General features: G+C 36.4%; 1 pseudogene; it reads left to right on the forward strand.

The window, feature by feature from the left end:
- The first annotated feature begins 10,312 nt into the window (after positions 1–10,312).
- LOC114618021 lies at positions 10,313–14,536 on the forward strand (annotated as a pseudogene).
- The last annotated feature ends 328 nt before the right edge of the window (positions 14,537–14,864 follow it).

A 14,864-nucleotide genomic window follows, 5' to 3' on the forward strand; every position in this document is an offset into this window, starting at 1 on the left:
CCTGCAACAAGATCAGAACCACTTCAATAAGGTCACAATTCTTAATACTGCCAACTCCCTGTGGCCTAAGCATTCAAACACATGAGTCTATGAGGGGCTAAACCTATGCAAACCACAACGTAATTCTTTCTGTAAAAGCTTCTCCACTGTCTTTCAACATCATGGCTTCTCTCCCTCCAATTATTATTTTATGCATCAGTTTGTGTGTATGCATTTATGTGTGTGTACATTTTTATTCCTAAATATAATATAACATCTTGAGTCTATATAATGTTTCAGTATGTATATTTTCAAGACTGACTATCTGATTCTCAATAACTACCCTATGAAAGGTTAGCTTTACTCATTTGCCTACATTCTGTAGGTCTTGTCCTATGTTTAGTTTGGCTTGTTAGTTTTTGTTTTCTTTGTTCAGTCTACATTTGGGTAGTCTTGTTGGTCAGATTTTATGGATATGTTTTTTATGTTACTAGGAAACAGTCTCATACCCAACATCTTTATCCTCTGGCTCTTACAATCTTTTTTTTCTTCTCTTTTCTTTTTATTGATATTTTATTTACATTTTAGATGTTATCCCTTTACCCCATTCTCCACCCACCCAGGAACCTCCTATACCTTCCCCCTTCCTCCTTCTTCTATCAGGATGTACCCAAACCCATCCCCCAATTCCCCACCTCCCCACCCTTGAATTCCCACACACTTGACATCCAGCCTTCATGGGACCAAGGATCTCCTCCCCCACTTATGCCCCACAAGACCATCCTCCCTACACACACAGCTAGAGCCATGGGTCCCTCCCTATGTACTCCCAGGCTGGTTGTTCAGACCCTAGAAGCTCTGGTTGCTTGGCATTGTTGCTCTCCTCTTTTAGCTCTTTCAGTTGTCTCTCTAACTCCTCCATTGGGAACCCCATGATCAGTTCAATGGTTAGCTGTGAGCATCTACCTCTGTATATGTTAGGCTCTGGCAGACCTCTAAGGACACAGCTATATTAGGCTCCTGTTAGCATGCACTTCCTGACATCCACATCAATGTCTGCCTTTGTTGACTGTACATGGGATGGATACTCAGGTGGAACAGTCTCCAGACAGCCCCTCCTTCATTTTCTGTCCCACATTTTGTCTCCATATTTGCTCCCTTGAGTATTTTGTTACTCCTTCTAAGAAGGACCGAAGGACCCTCATTTGATCTTCCTTCTTCATGAGCTTCATGTGGTCTGTGAGTTGAATCTTAGGTATTGCGAGCTTCTGGGCTAATATCCAATTATCAGTGAGTGAAAATCATGTGTGTTCTTTTATGATTAGGTTACCTCACTCAGGATATTTCCCTGTTCCATGCATTTACCTAAGAATTTCTCGAATTCATTGTTTTTAATACCTGAGTAATACTCCATTGTGTAAATGTACCACATTTTTGTATCCATTCCTCAGTTGAAGGACATCTGGGTTATTGCCAGCTTCTGCCTATTATAAGTAAGGCTGCTAAGAATATAGTGGAGCATATGTTCTTGTTATATGTTAGAGCATCTTCTGGGTATATGCCCAGGAGTGTTATAGCCGGATCCTCATTTTCTCATATGTTCAATTTTCTGAGGAAACACCAGACTGATTTTCAAAGTGGTTGCACCATCTTGCAGTCCCACCAAAAATGGAGGTTTGTTCCTCTTTCTCCCCATCCTTGCCAGCATCTACTATCACCTGAGATTTTGATCTTAGCTATTCTGACTGGTATGAGATAGAATCTCAGGGTGGTTTTGACTTGCATTTCCCTGATGACTAAGGATTCTGAACATTTCTTTAGGTACTTCTTGGCCATTTGAGTTTCCTCAGTTGAGATTTCTTTGTTTAGCTATGCAGCCTCTTCCAAGATTTTCCTTGAGCCTTAGTCAAAAGGCATGTAGTTCAGATGCATCTATTAAGAATGTGCTCCACAACTTGGCATATTGATTGGATGTGGTTTTCTGTAGTTGCAAAGAGAAGTTTCCTTAGTGAAGGGAGAGGAAAACAATTAGCTGTGGTATAAGATCAAATCTTTACAAATTGTTGTTAGAGGTTGTGGTAGTTTAGTAATTAGTGGTTGTTGGTTTTCTACCAATCACAGTAACTTCTACTTTAAGTGTAAAGACTTGTCACTTGTTAGAAGGAGGCTTTTCTACTGGATGTTTTAAATGAAGAGAAAAAATGAATGAGCAGTATATCTGTCTAATTTAATTACTATATGTGTAATATTGAATTTTATAGTACAGACTTTGAACATGGAATGCTAGATATTCCAAGATATGTGATCTATTTTAATAAGTGATGTTCTCAAAGTTGATTTTTCCCAATCACTACAAATGTCCATGTATTCTATTTCTCCCCAATTATGTATGTGTATGTATGTATGTATGTATGTATGTATGTATGTATTTTGAATCTAGGACACTGCCCCTCCTTTCTCCCACTCTTTTCCTCTCACAGTCCTTCCCCTCATTCCCTCCTTACTTCCTCCTCTGAGAATGTGGAGGGACTTCCCCAGTAGGTATACCCTAAAATGGTACATCATGTCTCTGAGTAGCTAGGCATATTCTCTCCCATAGAGGCCAGACAAGGGTAGCCCAGCCTGGGGAACAGTATTCACAGTCAGTCAACATTTTTATGGAACGTCTCTACTCTAGTTGTTGGAGGACCCACATGAAGAAAAACCTACACAATTGTTACACATTTGTGTGGGGGGAAGAGGGTAGGCCTTTGTATGCCTTTTGGTTGATGGTTCAATCTCTGAGAACCCACAAGAGTTCAGGTCAGTTGACTCATTGGTCTTCCTGTGGGGTCCCTATCCCCTTTAGGATCATTGATCCTTCCTTCAACTCTCCATAAAACTCCCCCACTCTGTTCAATATTTGGCTGTGAAACTCTGCATTTGTTTCATTCAGCTGAATCATGGGACCTTTTAGAGGTCAATTATCCTAGGCTCCTCTCTACAAACATAACAGTGTATCATTAATAGTGTCAGGGATTGTTGTTTGCTCTTGGGATGAATCTCAAATTGAGCCAGTTATTGGTTGGCCATTCCCTCAGTCTCTGATCTATGTCTGTCCCTACACTTCTTGTATATTCAGGATGAATTTTGGATGACTTCATGAAATTTGCAGGCAAATGGATGGAACTAGAAAATGTCATCCTGAGTGAAATAACCCAGTCACAAAAGAACATACATGTATGCACTCACTGATAAGTGGATTTTACACCAAAAGCTTCAAAGAGCCAAGATACAACTCACAGACCATGTGAAGCTCAGGAAGGAAAACCAAAGTGTGGTTGCTTCAGTCCTTCTTATCAGGGGGAACAAAATACTCATGAAAAATAGAAGGTAGGAGGTACTTGGGAGGAAGAGAAGAGAGTGGGGAAAAGGGGGGCAGGATAAGGTGTGAGAAGAGACATGGATAATATACAGAGTGTCAGGAAATTGAACAGGGGTGGGTAATAATAAGGAATGAGGAACTGGGGGAAGCTATCAGCAAGTCCCAGATGCCAGGAAAGTAAGAGGCTCCCAGAACCCTACACAGATGAGATTAGCTAAAATGCCCAAGAAAGGGGAGGGAGAAACTGTAGAGACCATATCCAGAGTTTAGGAAAGGCTCCCAGTTGGGGGATGGGGCTACATACTCATCTCAAATTTTTTTTAAGATTTTTAAATTTATTTTATGTATATGAGTTTACTGTAGCTGTGTTCAGACACCAGATGAGGGCATCAGATCCCGTTACAGATGGTCATGAGCCACCATGTGGTTGCTGGGAATTGAACTCAGGACCTCTGGAAGGGCAGGCAGTGCTCTTAACTGCTGAGCCATCTCTCCAGCCCATCATCTCCAAATTTTTAACCCACAATTTCTCCTATCTAAAGAAAATATGGGGACAAAGTTTTGAGCAGAGACTGAAGGAAAGGCCATCCAGAGACTGTCCCACCTGGGAATTCATCCCAAATCCATATACAGACACCAAACCCAGACACTATTGCAGACGCCTTGTGCCTGCTGACAGGCATCATATAGCTGTCTCCTGAGAGGCTCTAATAGAGCCTGGCAAATGCAGAGGCAGAAGTCACAGTCAGCCATTGAACTTAGCATGGGGAACTCAATAGAGGAGAAAGGACAGAAAGAGCTGAAAGGGTTTGCAGTCCCATAGGAAGATCAACCAAGCAGTACCCCCCACCCCGAACTCCCAGGTATTAAACCACCAACCAAAGAATACATCTGGAGGAACCCATGGTTCCAGGTGCATATGGAGGAGAGGTTAGTGTTGTTGGGCATCAATGGGAGGAAAGGCCCTTGGTCCTGTGAAGGCTTGATGCCCCAGTTTAGGGGAATGCCAGGGTGGTGAGGTGGGAGGTGGGTGGGTGGGTGGGGGAACTCTCCCATAGAAGCAGGGGGAGGGGGAATTCAATAGGGTGTTTCAGGAGGGGAAATTGGGAAGGGGGATAATATTTGAAATGTAACTAAAATATCCAATTAATAAAAAAGAAAAAAAATTTGATCAAAAGTATTGTGGGTGGGTTGGTGCCCTTATCCCTCCACTGGGGGACCTATTTGGCTACAGGAGGTAATCACTTCAGTTTCCATATTCCCACTGTTAGGAGTCTCAGCTAAAGTCACCCCCATAGACACCTGTGGAAGCCTCCCCCCCCCAGATCAATGGGGCATTCTAGAAACACCTCTTACCCCACTACCCCTGCCAGCCTCTGAATTCCATTCATTCTCCTGGTTCTCTGGCACTCTCTCCTGTCTCTCCCAACACTTGCTCCTGAACATCCCTCAATCTCTTCGACATCCTATCTTCCACACAGTTTCCTCTCTCATTCTGCCTTATATGATTATTATATTTCCCTTTCTAAGTGAGAGTCAAGCATGCTCACTTGGGCTTTCCTTCTTGTTTGATTCTAAAATTGGTAATAAAATCTTAAATTAAATTCATATGACAAGTTATAACATTATTTGTTTTGTGGCCTGGTTATTCAGTTTGGAGAAACCTGGAGTGATTTTTTTATTTACATTTCAGATGTTATTCCCTTTCCTCATTCACATCATTAACCCCCATCCCATCCCTACTTCTCCTTTTTTGCTTTTATTCTGTTTAAATTACATGCAAGTATTAGGTCAGTTCTAGGTTGAAGAACTTTTAATACAATAGATGGGAATAGTAAAAAAATAGCAAGACAATAAACCCAGATAGTCAAAAAAAAAAAAAAGCAGGACAATAGACAGAGTCCCTTGATCACTCTGGCGATCATTATTTCTAAGGGCTTATCAGGATGACCAAAATTTCTAGGTCTACTAACCCGTCCAACCCAGAGTCATTTTCATGCCTGAAGCCTACTTCTTTGTTCTGGCTTAAGATTTAGATTCCTGCCTGTAGTTACTTCTTTGTTCTAGCCTAGGATTTAGATTCTTGCCTGAAATTACTTCTTCATTGTAGCCTAATATGAGATTCCTGCCTGTAGTCAATTTCCTTGTCCTTAGCCAATGTCAGATTCCTTCAAAGCAGCCCATTTCCTTGTCCTTGACCAAAGTCAAATTCCTGCCAGGCAGCCTCAAAAGCTCTCCACATCCCCATTTTTATTGCCTAAACCAGACTGAGCCTGTCTTAGGTGGTTCTGACAAGAATGACTTCCTTATCTCTCATGGAATATGCATTATCCAAAGCAACACACTTCTGTCTTAGTTTGGTAAGGCTCTGTGCAGAATCTTACCCAACCTTGGCTTGCCAGCCTGTTAAATTAACATCTCTGTCTGGGAGACCATTTTTAAAAAGTAACTACAGGCAGAAATCCACAATACACTGTCCTTGAGGATTATAAGAAATCCCCTTAATAAATTGTTGACAAAACGTCTCAACTGCTCGACTACAATTGCCAGTTTGATTATCCTTTTTTTTAATTGAATATTTTATTTATTTACCTTTCAAATGTTATCCTCTTTCCCAATTGCCCCCCAAAACCCCTTATTCCATGCCTCTCCTCTTACTTCTATTAGGGTGTGCCCCCACCCTTCTACCCATTCCTGCCTCCCTGCTCTTGAATTCCCTACACTTGGGCATCCAACCTTCGAGGGACAAAAGGCTCTCTTCTCCAACTGACACCTAATAAGGCCATCCTCAACTACCTATGCAGGTGGAGCCATGAGTAGTCCCTCCCTTTGTGTTCCCAGGCTGGAGGAATATATATATATATGTGTGTGTGTGTGTGTGTGTGTGTGTGTGTGTGTGTCATATTGCAAGAGTCCCTTCCAAATTTTCTTTCTTGAAAGCATTAATATTTATCTTTATATGTAAGAAGTCATAAAAATGTCACACTAAACTTGGTCTGCTCTGAGTAGTTTAGTATTCAGTTAGGTTTCGTTTCACATTCCTATGTTAAGAGACATGGACTATTGATACTTTAAGACACTGTAGCCTTCCTTCACTGTTTTTGGATATTGAGTGTGGAGTAAATGAATATTCATACTTATTGAAATCATTCTATAGCATTTAATAATCATCACCAATGTTATGTAGCTAAATAGCATCATGATAACATTAAATGTCTTTTTTTCTAATACCAGATATTGACACTCCATAATTATGGAAACTACACATAAAAATTAAGAACACTTCTGACAAAAAAATCACAATAGTAAAAATTGAGCAGTAATGATTATTCTCATTATATGCAATCATTTTAAAACAAGAGATGTCTCTTATGTATAAAATTCAATAAAAGAGATTAATAGTAAATAATCTATTTTTTGCAAAGTAAAGGCAGAAGATAGTGAAAGCCTGCATGAATAGTAAATCTAAGGAAAACAACTCTAATATACATATGAATACATAAACAGATATTTCAATTTCATATTCAGTAGTTCAAGCAAAATAACTTAAAATATAAAATTATATTACATAAAGGATGCTGCTATTTAGCCTCTGAAGTTAAATAATTAGTCATTACATAATAGGCATTCCTTTCTTTGGAATAACAAGGAAGTTGACAATTAAATGTTTCCTTTTAAAATTTCTATGTGTTTTATCATTTTAAATGAAAATAATTCTTTGGAAATTATAAATTTATCAGCACCTGTGTGTGGATTAAAATATCACTTGTCTTTTACTGTAGACTTAAAATTGTGAACGTGATGGTTTCAATAAACTATAAGTGAAAAGTTATGGTAACTAAAGATAAATAGTAAAGCATTCCAAAAGGTACACTGATTTTACATTGCAAGAAATGGGAGAATAAGAAAATAAAGAAAAGAATAACTCAGCAGTTCTAAGATCAAACTGAGAATGAAAGCTATTACAAAAAAAACTAACCCAAACAACCTACTCCCTAAAGACTGGTAGCCCACAAACCTATGGATGAATTCCTCCACCCAAAATAAAGCAAGCAGAAGTCAAGAATCTAAACAGACAGGCAACAACTGAGATTTAAGAAGTAATAGAATTAAAATGCTTTTCTGCTAAAAATACTCCAGGTCTAAAAGGAGTCACAACAAAATTTCAGAAGATTTTAAAAGATGATCTGCAGTCAACTTTCTCAAATTATTCAAAACATGAAAATCACTTCCAAACTCCTTCTTTAAGTCAGTTTCACTCTAATAGACAAACTAGCCAGGGTTACATCAGGAACCACAAAGAAAACTATAGGCATATATGAAGAACTGGAAGACTGAAAGATATGCCAATGGGAGAGTTGACTTCATATTGAGAAAATAATCATTTTACCAATAGCTATTTACAAAGCTAGGATTCAATGTAATCAAAATAAATCTCCTCTTCTCAGACTTGATAAAGATTTTTTTTAAAGTTCCTAAAACTCACCAGAAGCCACAGAGGACTATGTAGGCTAAGGAAAAAAAATAAGTATTCTTGTACTGACAAATAAATATATAAGTAGGTAAACAAATCAATAAATCTAGATATGTAAACTGATGGACCTAGACAGAAGGACAAGCATGAGCATATAATTTTGACAAAGATTTCCAAAGCATATGCTGAGAAAAAAAAAGCATCTTCAAAACAGAATGTTGGGAAAACTGAACTTCTACACACAGACATTTGAAATTTCTCAATACTTATTACCTTCCACAAACGATAACTACAAATGAATCAAAGATCATCCATAATTTCAGGTCCAAAAAAATCTTAATGACCTTCATGTTCCAAGCATAAAAATGGTACACATACAAACTGGCACAGAATACTCATATATATAAAATATTTAAAAATATTAAGGAAATGTTTAAGAGTCCAATAATTGTACTACATACTTCTTTTGAAAAGCACAGTAAAATTGAGACTAAAGCACAATGTAATGTATTTTTTAAATGAATAAATAAATATATATTTCAAAATGATGAAAAGAAAACAAAGTTTGCAGTACATAGAATAAATATTTGAAGAGACATGGATGTTTAACATCTTCATTGGACCACTATGGATTGTATAATTCAATTGAATTACCTAGATATTCTTATGATGAGGTATAAATATTATGTCTTAGTAATATATCTATAAAATAACCATCTTTCTCTTTTCTCCTTATTTCTGCTTAAGAAATCCATTTGTACCTGAACATATTCCCTAATTCTATGTCTTCAATGAAATGAGGTTCATTCTTGAAAAATATATGAAATGTGTAAGATATCTGTCTGACTCCAATTAGATCTCAAAATTAAGGTAAAATGTATAATTTTGATATGACAGAAGGGACTTTGCTTTACTCACTGTCCTATTGATACATTACAGAATTAATACTGCTCACTTTCCAAAATAGATTATAGAGAACTGATAAAAAGTTATTGCTGATTTGAATATCATCCACCTTTAAGGCTTACAGACAGGCAAATAAAAATTCTACTACTTATAAATTATGTGTCTCTATAAATTTGAAATACCCTTTTCTTAGAGAGTCACATTAAATAACATTTTAGTACTTAAACCTAATGGCTAAATACTGTTTTCAGATATTTAATTTTCATAAAAAGAGAAACTTATTAACTTGAGACATACATTGAATCTGAAATTTGGTTATTTTAATGATTTTATTTTCTATTTTCTGATATTATTATGCTATTTGACTCTTCTGCCTAATAAACTGTAAGACATCAATGCATTTTTATCTCTAAAATTGGTTATAGGAACACAATCCATTAACTAATGTTTCAAATACATTTCATGTCCTTCCCATTTTTCAAAACAATAGTTTATGCTATAAAAAATGTGGAGAAATATATAATTTTAAAACTCAAACCAAAATTAAAAATCTGATTGTAAAATCTAGTCAACATTAATGTTACAATATGTGTGTGTGCTTGAGTCATGTGCACATTTGCAAAATTAATGTGGAAGTCAGTGATCAATGACCAATGCTTTCTCTCATTACCTGGGTTAGGTCAATAATAAATTATGATAAATACATTGTCAACTAATCTAGTCACTCCAGAATACTATGTCCCAAATTGGATTTGAAACTTGACAGATAGCTGTATTTGTTTTTATATGAAAGAACTTTGTAAATTAATTAATTGTGCATGTAAAATTATAGACATTCAACTAATCCTGTGTCTGTTCCTGTATCTGAGTTTTACATAAATATCAGTGTTCAGTGACAGTGAACTCACTGTCCCATGTTCTTATATCCTTGGATTTTGGTATTGTGCAAGAATATTTATTTTGTTTACAATGTTTACAAAAAAGGAAAACAAAAACAGACAAACAAAAAACATTTTTTTTTTTTACTGACAGATTATTTTTTAAGTAATTCAGGTACACCCCTTAGTTTAAGTGTACCTTTCCCTGGAGGACTCAATGTATTAGAAATCTCGTAGGCATACATATATCCTCTGGTATCATTGTTCACTAATCTGATAAATAGTAACAATTCTAAAACATGAGGGAATATTTAAGAAATGGGATGTTCCTAGATTCCTGTCAGAACCCATAAACAAGGGCATAGATTATATAATATCTCTTTACTTGCATGCACAGCATTCTTGATAGTTTGGACAAATAAAATGGAGGCGTTGACGTAGGTGGCTTGGTTTCCATGGCAGCATTGCGTAGTTCCGCTTTGGGAAATAGCCACCACCGGCACTGAAAGCAACGAAATTTCTAGTGAGTTCGGATAAGATTAAGGTGCCTGCGGCTGGAGAACTGTACCTGAGGAGTGTTGTAGCACAGAAGGCAATCTGAGGTGAAAACATGCCTGCTGATCCCGAGAGAAACCAAGTTGAACACACTGGTGTAAATACTTCGTAACTTTGTGGCATATTCTCTAGAAGGACCAGAGGTAAACTCATATTTCTGGAAATAATTCTGATATGATGAAAAACAGCAAAGAAGGGGAAAATATCACCCCAGAAAAGACTGTATCATTAAGATTGTCACGATCAAAGAGAAAATCAAAATATGTAGACCCTATTAACGAAAAGCCTATGGCAGAGAATAGAAATGTAAAGGCTACTCATGAGAATTCAGAAAATAATATTTTTATGCCAAATTCTCCCAAAGGTACAGTCATTGTACAACCATACCCATTGCTGAATGAAATCAGAAATGATTTTAATGGGACTGAGTTTAAAAGCAATAGTTATACGAAAGCGGAAAACCTCAGTAAACACAGCTTCAGATTTAATGGGATCGTGAGCTGTACTGCTTGTGGACAACAGGTCAATCATTTTCAAAAAGGTTCCTTTTTTAGACATCCTTCTCTGAAAGTCCTTATCTGTAAGAACTGCTTTAAGTATTACATGAGTGATAACATTAGCTACGACTCCAATGGTCTCGATGAACAATGTCGATGGTGTGCAGAAGGTGGGAACTTGGTTTGTTGTGACTTTTGCCATAATGCCTTCTGTAAGAAATGTATCCGGTACAACCTTGGTCGGAAAGAGTTATCTACAATAATGGAAGAAAGGAAACAATGGCATTGCTACATTTGTCACCCAGCACCTCTACTGAACTTGGTCACTGCATGCGACAGCATATTTGAGAATTTAGAACAGTGGCTTCAAAACAATAAGAAGAGAGAAGCTGTCAGTGAAAAAAGTAGTAACCTATGTGACCATTCACATACATTTTCAGCAAAGAAGAATAGAATCAGTTATAATGGAGAAAAAACAAAATTAGTCAAGCTGTGTTCTGGTTCTGTAGTCTGCGCTTATTCAGCACCAGCTGTATCACAAGAAATGATTAAGAAGACAAAAAAACTGATTGACACAACATCTAACACAAGCTTCAGTTATATTAATTTTCTAAAGCAGGCAGCAGGTAATTCAGAAATGAGTTCTGCTATGAAGTTATATCAGCTTAAGTCTTTTCAATCTGTGTTAGCTGATATCAAGAAGGCTCATCTTGCATTAGAAAATGACTTGAACTCAGAGATTCAAGCTTTAGATGCTATAAGCAAAAAGAAATGTACCAAAGAGCTTAAAATCAGAAACGCTAAATCAGAAACAAAAATGCAAAAAAGGGGGAAATCCTATTCTTCAGAAGAGAAAGGTGTTTTAAAGTTGGATGCTAGACCAACAATAAAGAACACAGTCAGTAAGCACTTTCCAGTAGACAAACAGAAAATAAATAACAATGGTGACCAGAAGGAATTGAGTAGGGAAGAAGGACCTCAGAACAAACTCACTAACACTTCTGAAATCTTAGACATGGATACTGTATCTGTTTCTTCCTCAGTTCCAGAAGACATTTTTGAGAACCTTGAGATTGCTACAGATGTTCAAAGTTCAGCTGATTATCAAGGAGATGGCAGCAAGGGGACTGAGCTAGAACTGGAGAGTTCATCTCTAAAATTGAAAACTTCTTCAAAAGACAGAAGAAGAAATATTACGTCAAAAATTACAGTAAAATTAAGCAAAGAATTATATGTTAAACTCATTCCAATTTCCCTTTGTAATTACCCAACTAAAGGTACTGACTGCCAGGAAGTTCCACAAGAGAAAGATGTCCATAAAAGTTCTGGGCTGGCTCCCTTTTCAAAGGAATGTGGAGCTAAAGAAGAAAATAATGAGCATGAACATTTGGCTGAAAATAATGTTCCATTCCTCTTAGAAGAAGCTGATCTTCAAAGATCCCTACGTGTGAAAACCAAGTCCTCGAGTCAACAAAGGAAAACCAAACCTTCAATATCAAATTCAGATGAGGAAAGTAACAAACTAGTTAAAGAAAAGCAAAAGCTTTCAGTTCTGGTAAGAAAAAAGGATAAGCGAAATTCTGCTACTGCTGCTATCGATATCCCTACACTTCATAAGGTGTCTAAAGCTAAACGAGCAAGGATTGTAGATCAAAGTTCAGAGTCTGATGAAATTCTAGCAGTCTTCACAGAGTTAAGACAGATGGATCACTCTTCCTTAGAAACTAGCAATAATCAAATACAGATAATTCATAAAATCCAAACAGGGAAAGATACTGACACAAATAGGAAATGGAAATTTTCTACTTCCGGTTCAGATTTTGGTATTAAAAAAGGAAAACCATCTAAAAATTCTATAATCTATAAAAAGAAATTTCAAAATCACTCTGAATTTTCAAATAGTGACTCAGATTTAGAAAGAGAGGTCATAAGCAAAATCGGGACTGACAGAGAAACAAAAAAGAGTGCTGCATATCAAAAAGATCATGATGATTCTGAAGACAAAAAGCAGGGTAAAATAGTAGCAGATGCTAAAAAGCTAGAAAAGATGAACACTACACAAGAAAGACCATATGATGACACTGAAGGGAATCAGGGAGAGAATTTCTTCTATACATCAGATGAATCATTTAAGAAAGGCAAGAACGTGAAGCAATTGAGAGATATGCTTTGTGAAAGGGAACAGCCAAAAATTTCCGCTGTTGGTGCTAATATCTCTTCTTGGAGAGAGGAAAATAAAACGTTTCTTGAAGGTAAAATAGTTGCTAAAACTAAAAAGTTTAAACATGTGAACATTAAAACATGTAAAATTATGAAGAGTGGTTTATCTGGTGTCGCATCTCAAAAGAAAGAGCAAAGTGCTGACTCTTTAGAAGGGAATAAGAAGCAGAAAATGAAGGAAACTGAAACAGAAAAGAGGAAAGCCACACGCTTGATGGAAGAAACAGTCAAGATAAGGGAACAATGTGAGTCTTCATTAGATGGTGTTAAGAGTTTCCCTGAAAGAGAAGAAATTGTTTATTTTCTTAAAGGAATAAAACAAAATAAGAAATATATAACTGATGAAGAAAAGAAAGGTGAAACAATAAAAGATAAAAGTAAGGAACAGTTACCTGGAAGTGTTGAGAAGATGCTAAGGAAAAGAGATAGGTTTGACTTGACAGAAGATAAAAAGAATACATGTATCTTTTCTCATAGAGAAAAGAAAAAATGCAGCTTGCAGGAAAAGAGTTCACAGAAAAAGCCAGAGTACTTATCATCTGAAACTGAGAATAATTTGTTGAAAGGAGAGTGTTTTGATTCTCCCACTAAGAGACCAAAAAGAATTGATTTGAGAGAAAGAAGAACTTTAAATTCAAAGAGAAATATCAATGAAAGTGGTTCATTATCTTCTGATACTGAAGAAAGTAAAGAAGGTAATAAAAAGCAGAAAAAACAAAGAATATCAAGCCAGAAGAAGACAGGCAATTCTAAGGAGAAAAAACAAAACTACTTATTAACAATTACTAAAAAACTTCCAGCAGATACTACTTTTTCATTTTCGGATAATGCAGAAGATGACTACTCTTCTGTAAGTGATGGGAGAAGTGATGAACAGAAGATAAGGCCTTTAACTGAAAATGTAATGCAGCCTTCTCACATTAGATTATGTCAGTCTTCAAGAGATGGTGTGTTGTCTAGGTCAGTGCCTGTCATAGAAGTTAAGGATGACATTGACAGTGATCCTGAGAATAGAATTGCTAAGCAGATGCTTTTAGAAGAAATTAAAGCCAGTGTATTGTCTGATGAGGATGGTTCTTCAAATGATGAATCATAGCAAGAAAAAAAATGGATGAACTAGACAACAAGAGGTAGAAAACCTGGGAGACAAGGCTGTCCCAAATCAAGTCAATTCTGAATCATATTCGGATTTTGAACAGTTTATGAAGCCAGGACACAGACAAAGACTTGAACTATAAACTGACCATGAAAAATGGAAAATCTGGAAAAGAAAAAGCACAATGTATAAATAGAATGAAGAAGCCAATGGCAAAAATGAAAGGAAGATGAGCATTGAGGATTCAGAATACACTAATTTTCCCGAGTCAGTCATTGTTGAAGAAGTCAGTGAATCTGATGATGGACAGCAACCTAGAACAAAGTCTGCACAGAAAGTAGAGTTAGAGCAAGGTCAGTGGGATTAACCAAAAGAAAGGTTCAAGAGGACTCCCCCAGTGAAACCGAGAGACTTACTAAAGAAAGAATGGAGAAGGAGACTGAAGGAGTATAGGCAAAAGATGAATCTGAGTCATCCAGAAAAGGCAGAATGAAAATTAGAAAGGTTTTTAAAGTTGATAAACTTTTAAAAGAGCAGAAAAAATTCCATGATAGCATTTTCACATAAAATTAATTTTTTTTGTTTCCTTATGTCCCCTCTTTCCTGTCACTCTTCCACATCTACATTTCTGCTTTCATTTCATATGTATTATTTTGCCCGTCTATCTTCTCCAGCACTTTTATTATTTATTCATTTAAGTTTATAATATTATTTATTTAAGTTTATAATAGAGTTACATAATTCTAACACTTTCCTACCCCATACCCCTTCAAATATATTTCCTTACTGTCTTTCAAATACATGCTTTATTAAAATTTGTTATTGCATAATGCATGTTTTAATATGTATATCTGTAAATTCACAAACATAAGTTATTCCATGTGTATAGTATTAT

This window comes from Grammomys surdaster, unplaced genomic scaffold, assembly GCF_004785775.1.
Source record: "Grammomys surdaster isolate TR1022 unplaced genomic scaffold, NIH_TR_1.0 139, whole genome shotgun sequence".
Classification (NCBI taxonomy): Eukaryota; Metazoa; Chordata; class Mammalia; order Rodentia; family Muridae; genus Grammomys; species Grammomys surdaster.